At 36.4% G+C, this 6,307-nt stretch overlaps 1 protein-coding gene across 1 annotated transcript in view; it reads right to left on the bottom strand.

Annotated features, from left to right (window-relative positions):
- Window positions 1-5,970, bottom strand: part of LOC123511810 (band 7 protein AGAP004871-like) — a 308,047-nt gene extending 302,077 nt beyond the window's left edge. Inside the window, exon 1 of the mRNA XM_045267845.1 lies at window positions 5,457-5,970. The gene's annotated coding sequence lies outside the window, so the exon portion shown is untranslated. The remainder of the gene's footprint in view (window positions 1-5,456) is intronic.
- Between the last annotated feature and the right edge of the window lie 337 nt (window positions 5,971-6,307).

The following is a 6,307-nucleotide window of genomic DNA, read 5'->3' as shown; positions in this document are numbered from 1 at the left end:
GGAAAAAAGAGGAAAAAAAAGAGGGAAAAAAAATTGAGGTTTGTGTTTTTATCTAGATTACAATGTGTCCTCTTTTTATTTTCCTCTTCAGTGAAAATTATAATGAAAACTACACATCATTTTTCCTTTCGTATTTTCCTCATTTCCTTTTTCACCGTGAGTTTGTACGTGAGTTTATTTATTTATTTTTTTTTTTTTATGTAAGGGAAAAAAATTGACTGAATATTAGAAAAAAAATTACTATGAGAGTTTGTGAAAAGAAGTGATGTGATGAAGTGATGTGATGTGACTATGGAAGTTTGTGAAAAGTGGTGATGTGATGAAAAGTGATGTGATGTGACTATGAGAGTTTGAGAAAAGTAGTGATGTGATGAAAAGTGATGTGATGTGATGTGACTATGAGAGTTTGTGAAAAGAAGTGATGTGATGAAAAGTGATGTGATGTGACTATGAGAGTTTGTGAAAAGTGGTGATGTGATGAAAAGTGATGTGATGTGACTATGAGAGTTTGTGAAAAGAAGTGATGTGATGAAAAGTGATGTGATGTGACTATGAGAGTTTGTGAAAAGTGGTGATGTGATGAAAAATGATGTGATTTGACTATGAGAGTTTGTGAAAAGTGGTGATGTGATGAAAAGTGATGTGATGTGACTATGAGAGTTAGTGAAAAGTGGTGATGTGATGAAAAGTGATGTGATGTGACTATGAGAGTTTGAGAAAAGTAGTGATGTGATGAAAAGTGATGTGATGTGATGTGACTATGAGAGTTTGTGAAAAGTGGTGATGTGATGAAAAGTGATGTGATGTGACTATGAGAGTTAGTGAAAAGTGGTGATGTGATGAAAAGTGATGTGATGTGACTATGGAAGTTTGTGAAAAGTGGTGATGTGACTGAAAACTAAGAAAATTGATGTGATGTGACTATGAGAGTTTGAGAAAAGTGGTGATGTGATGAAAACTAAGAAAAGTGATGTGATGTGACTATGAGAGTTTGTGAAAAGTGGTGATGTGATGAAAAGTGATGTGATTTGACTATGAAAGTTTGTGAAAAGTGGTGATGTGACTGAAAACTAAGAAAAGTGATGTGATGTGGCTATGATAGTTTGTGAAAAGTGGTGATGTGATGAAAAATGATGTGATGTGACTATAGAAGTTTGTGAAAAGTGGTGATGTGATGAAAACACAGAAAAGTAAGTTATGTGACAAAAAAAAGTAGGTAGAAAGTGATGTTGTGAAAAAGAAAAAAATAATGATGTGACTAGAAATGGATGGTGATGACATGATGTGAAATAGAGAAAAATAACGTTATGTGACGAGGAAACTATTGAAAAAGTGATGTGAAGGAAAATAGGGAAAAGTAGCGATGTGATAAGAAAAGTATATATATAAAAAGTGACGATGTGACATGAAATATAGGAAAGTGATGCTATGTGACGAAGAAAATGGATAAAGACATGATGTGATGAAAAACGAAGAAAAATAACGTTATGTGATGAAATAACGTAATAAAAAGTGATGATGTGATGAAAAATGAAGAAAAATAATGTTGTGTGATGAGAAACGTGTTGAAAAAGTGGTGATAAAAATGAAAATAAAATATGAGAAAATATATAAAAAAAAGTGAAGATTTGAAGAGAGTAAGTGAAAATGTGACGAAAATCAAAAAAATCAACGTTATGTGACGAGAAAAAAGAATTAAAATGAGAAAAATATAAAAAAAAGTGAGGATTTGAAGGGAATAAGTGGTGATGTGACGGAAGATAGAGACGAGAAGACAAGAATAGAAAATATGAGAAAAAAAAAAGTGACGATTTGAAGACAGTAAGTGGTGACGAAAAACAAAGAAAATCAACGTTATGTGACGAAAAATAAAAAAAATAAGACGGAAATTGGAAAAATGTGACGATTTGAAAAGAATAATGCATTAAAACGTTACCACTTCACCGTAAATGACATAAAAGAAAAATGAAAGGAAGATAAAAGAAAAACACGTAGGTAATTGTGAAATGATAAGAGATAAGACAAGACTGGAAAAATATTATGATGGAAAAATTTATATACTTGTGAAAAAGAAAATGGACTTGTAGAAAAAGTAATACCACCACCATCACCACCACCACTATAACCACCACCACAACCACCACCACAACCACCACCACCACTACCATAACCACCACCACCACCACCACATCACCACCACTACCATAACCACCACTACCACCACAACCACCACCATCACCACATCACCACCACAACCACCACCACTAGTGTACTCCGAAAAGGAAAAAAGTCAAGAAACAAAGCAACAAACACAAAAACAAACATAAAAACAACAAAAGGAATAAGAAAACGAGAGAGAGAGAGAGAGAGAGAGAGAGAGAGAGAGAGAGAGAGAGAGAGAGAGAGAGTTATCACATACCGTACTTTCTAATAGACTTCACACCACCATCAGTTGGCATCAATTTATTTTAGCGACGAACTCACGATGGTACAGTATTAGCACGCAGACAGATTTATTCGCGGATTTTAATTTGGCGACCAGAGAGAGAGAGAGAGAGAGAGAGAGAGAGAGAGCCTACCTGTCTTGCGGTGGAGCATTTAGGAGCATCCAGGGACTCTCTTCCTTACCTGGATGAAGGAGGAGGAGGATGAGGAGAAGGAGAAGAAGAAGGAGAAGGAGGAGGAGGAGGAGGAGGAAGAACAACAAGAACAAGAACAACAACAAGAAAAATAAAAAGAACAACAACAACAAGGAAAAGAAGAACAAGAACAAGAAAAACAAAAAAACAAGAAGAAGAAGAAGAAGAAGAAGAAGAAGAAGAAGAAGAAGAAGAAGAAGAAGGCAAAAAAGACAAAAGATGGTACAAGAACGTGCAAGACAGAAGAAGAATAACAAGAGGAAGAGAAGAAAGAGCAAGAGGAAGAGGAAGAGGAGGAGGAGGAGGAGGAGGAGGAGGAGGAGGAGGAGGAGGAGGATGGAATATTGAGAGGAAAGAGAGAAGTTCCAATAGAAAAATAAGAGGAGAGGACTAGAGAAAGGAAGACAAAGAGGAAACTAAGAGGAATGAAGAAGAGGAAGATGCAAAAGAAGGAGGAAAGAAAGAAAGAGAAAAACAGAGAGAGAGAGAGAGAGAGAGAGAGAGAGACGAGAGAAAGAAGAGAAACAATAAGGAAAGGAGAAAATAAAAAGAGAATAAGGAAAGAAAATAAAGAAAAGGAGAACAGGAGAAGAGAAGAAGCAGAATGAGACAAAGAAAAGAAAATGGGGAAAAATAGATGAAAATACAGAAAAGAGACAAGGAAGGAAATAGAGCGGGAAACAAGAGGCAAACATAAAAAGAGGAAAAGGAAGAAATTAAATTAAGAAGGAAAAAAAGAAAGAGGGGGAAACAAAGGAATTAAAATATGAAAAAGCGGAAAAAAAGTTGTGAATATAGTAATGGAAACAGAGAGAGAGAGAGAGAGAGAGAGAGAGAGAGAGAGAGAGAGAGAGAGGAACAAGGCAATTCCCTGGTTTCCTCTCCCCTGCTGCGCTCACCTCGCCACTCACACCATCCATCCACTCTCTCTCTCTCTCTCTCTCTCTCTCTCTCTCTCTCTCTCTTTACTTTCAATTTTTCTTCGTTTTTTAAAAGGTTTCCATGTTTTCTCCTTTCTCTTTTTTTCCGTCTTTCACCAAAACGACGCTCATTTGTTTTATTTTCCTCTTTTTTCCTTTTATTTTCATCCGCGGCTTGTGTTCCTTTAGGATAAATACATTTCAAGTGGAGTCCTTCCTTTTATTCCTATTTCCTTTTTAAATTTCTTCCTTTTCGTAATGGTTAATTTAAATGGATACACGAGAAAGGAGAAAATCATATTGTAGTTTCTTTTTTTTTATTTTACAGATCTGTTCCATTTTTTTTAAGGTTTTACTCAGTCATGTGTTTAATCTATGGTTTTCATTCCTCTAAGCTTAAAAAAAAATGTCCCGGATGTTTTTACAAATAAGAATTTAAGTTTATATATTTTTTTTTCTTTTATTGTTTTAAATCTGTTTTTAGTTGAGGCTTAGAGTGATTTAATTTATCTATATTTTTTGTTTTAAACTTCGCTGTTCTTCTATTTTCTCTGTGGTTTTGTCATTTATTTCATCTATGATCTCTTCGTTAGTAACACAGTGCTTTATTTCACTTACTATTTCACTTTCTTTTTTTTTATTTTATTCCTTCCAGTGGCTTGTTTTATTTGTATTTCCGTTATTTCAAACTTCCTCGTTATTAATACAGTGATTTATTTCATTTATTACTTCACTTTCTTTCTTTTTTTTTAATTCCTTGAACCAGTACCTTGTTTTATTTGTATTTCCGTTATTTCAAACTTTTTTTATTCATTTTTCCTTTAAGTTTTATATCGGTTCATTTCATCTATACTCTCCTTTCACTTCTTCCATGGTTTCATTTTCCTACATTTACGCTCTATCAAATTTCTTTATTCATTTGTTCATCCTTGCATCTTTTTATTTCATGTCTACTTTCACGTCTTCTCTAGCTACATTCTTCCAGTGGGTTATTTCATCTATAGTTACGTCATTTCAAACTTCTTTATTCATTTGTTTCAGTTCAGTTTTGCATCGTTTTATTCCATCTATTCCTTCACTTTTTCAATATTTACATTTTTTTATATTCACGTTCTATCAAACTTTATTTATTTGTCTAATTTCATTCTTGCAATATTTTATTCCATCTATTCTTTCACTTTTTTTTCAATAGTAACATTTTTTTTTTTATTTTACGTTCTATCAAACTTCTCTATTCATTTGTTCAGCCTTGCATCGTTCCTTTTCATCTGTACTATTCTTTCACTTTATCTATAGTTACATTCATCTACATTTACATTTACGTTCCATCAATTTTCTCTATTCATTTACTCAGTCTTGCATCATTTCATTTCATCTCTACCATCCTTTCACTTCTTCTTTAGCTACCTTGTCGTATATTAGCGTTATTTCAATTTCCTTTAAGTCTTGCCTCGGTTCATTTCATCCACACTTCACATTTCATTGCGGTAAAAAAAAAGTATACTGGAGGGAATGTACAAATTAGCTCGTTTCAGTTTGACCTGCGCAGTATTAATTCAATTTATTCATTTATTCCCCTCGCTGTCCGTTTGTCGCGACGCATCACCGGGAATGTGTAAGTGAGTGAGGTGAATGTATGAATAAATGACTCATGTATGGCCAAATAGATCCAATATTCATCGATGTTATTTGCTATGATACTCTCTCTCTCTCTCTCTCTCTCTCTCTCTCTCTCTCTCTCCCCTGTCCCGTGATACCTGTGTGTATATCAAATCATTAATCCCACCTAATTTAAAACAAACTGCAGGTAAACTAATTAATTTATTTTTCACACCAGGTAGCCAACAACAACAACAACAACAACAACAACAGCAACAACAACAATAACAACTCTTACCTGACAAGACGAGGAGGAAGACGTGAACGGAAATCAAAGTCTACCAATCACACTCCCTCAAAAATCAACCTTTTTTTTTTCCACCTCTTCTCACGTTTCCTCACACAAAAAACCTGTTTCCCCTTTCAGTTCAAGTTTGCGTGTTTCCCTCCACGTCTAAGGATACTGAGGCACTCCACACGCACACGCAACACACGCAACACCCCGCGCAACACACGCAAACGCACGCCACACGCACACACGCACGCACAGGTCTCGTTCGGGTGTCACAAAAGCAATGAGAAATGAAAGATTGAGTGTCACTTTTCACGCATCAAGTTTACCTCACACTCTTCATGTTTCTCTGAGTGTTTACGCCGCTGGAGTCGCGTGGAGGGTCCGGCGAGGCGTGGGAGGGGCCAAGGCGTGGAGGGAAGGCGTGTGAGTGCGTGGGAGAGGCGTGTGCGGGCGTGAGAGTGAGAGAGAGATGGCACGGCGAGGGAGAGTCAACCAGTGTGTTCAAGCCCAGAGTTGAGAGGCGACTGACTCCCATCCTGCCACCGCGCCTCCTCTCCCTCCCTCTCCCTCTCCCTCTCACTCTCACTCTCTCTCCTTCTCTCCATTCCTCCACTGTCCCTCCCTCTCTCTCTCTCTCTCTCTCTCTCTCTCTCTCTCTCTCTCTCTCTCTCTCTCTTTTCCTTTCTCTCTATCCTATCCTTCCTCCCTATCCTTTGTTTGTATTTTTTTCTTTTTATTCTCTATTGTCCTTCATATCTCTCTCTCTCTCTCTCTCTCTCTCTCTCTCTCTCTCTCTCTCTCTCTGGGCGTGTATTTGTCAAGGCAAATTATACTAAACACACACACACACACAC

This window comes from Portunus trituberculatus, chromosome 32 (genome assembly GCF_017591435.1).
Source record: "Portunus trituberculatus isolate SZX2019 chromosome 32, ASM1759143v1, whole genome shotgun sequence".
Taxonomy (NCBI): Eukaryota; Metazoa; Arthropoda; class Malacostraca; order Decapoda; family Portunidae; genus Portunus; species Portunus trituberculatus.
This window is presented reverse-complemented; position numbering and strand designations above follow the sequence as displayed.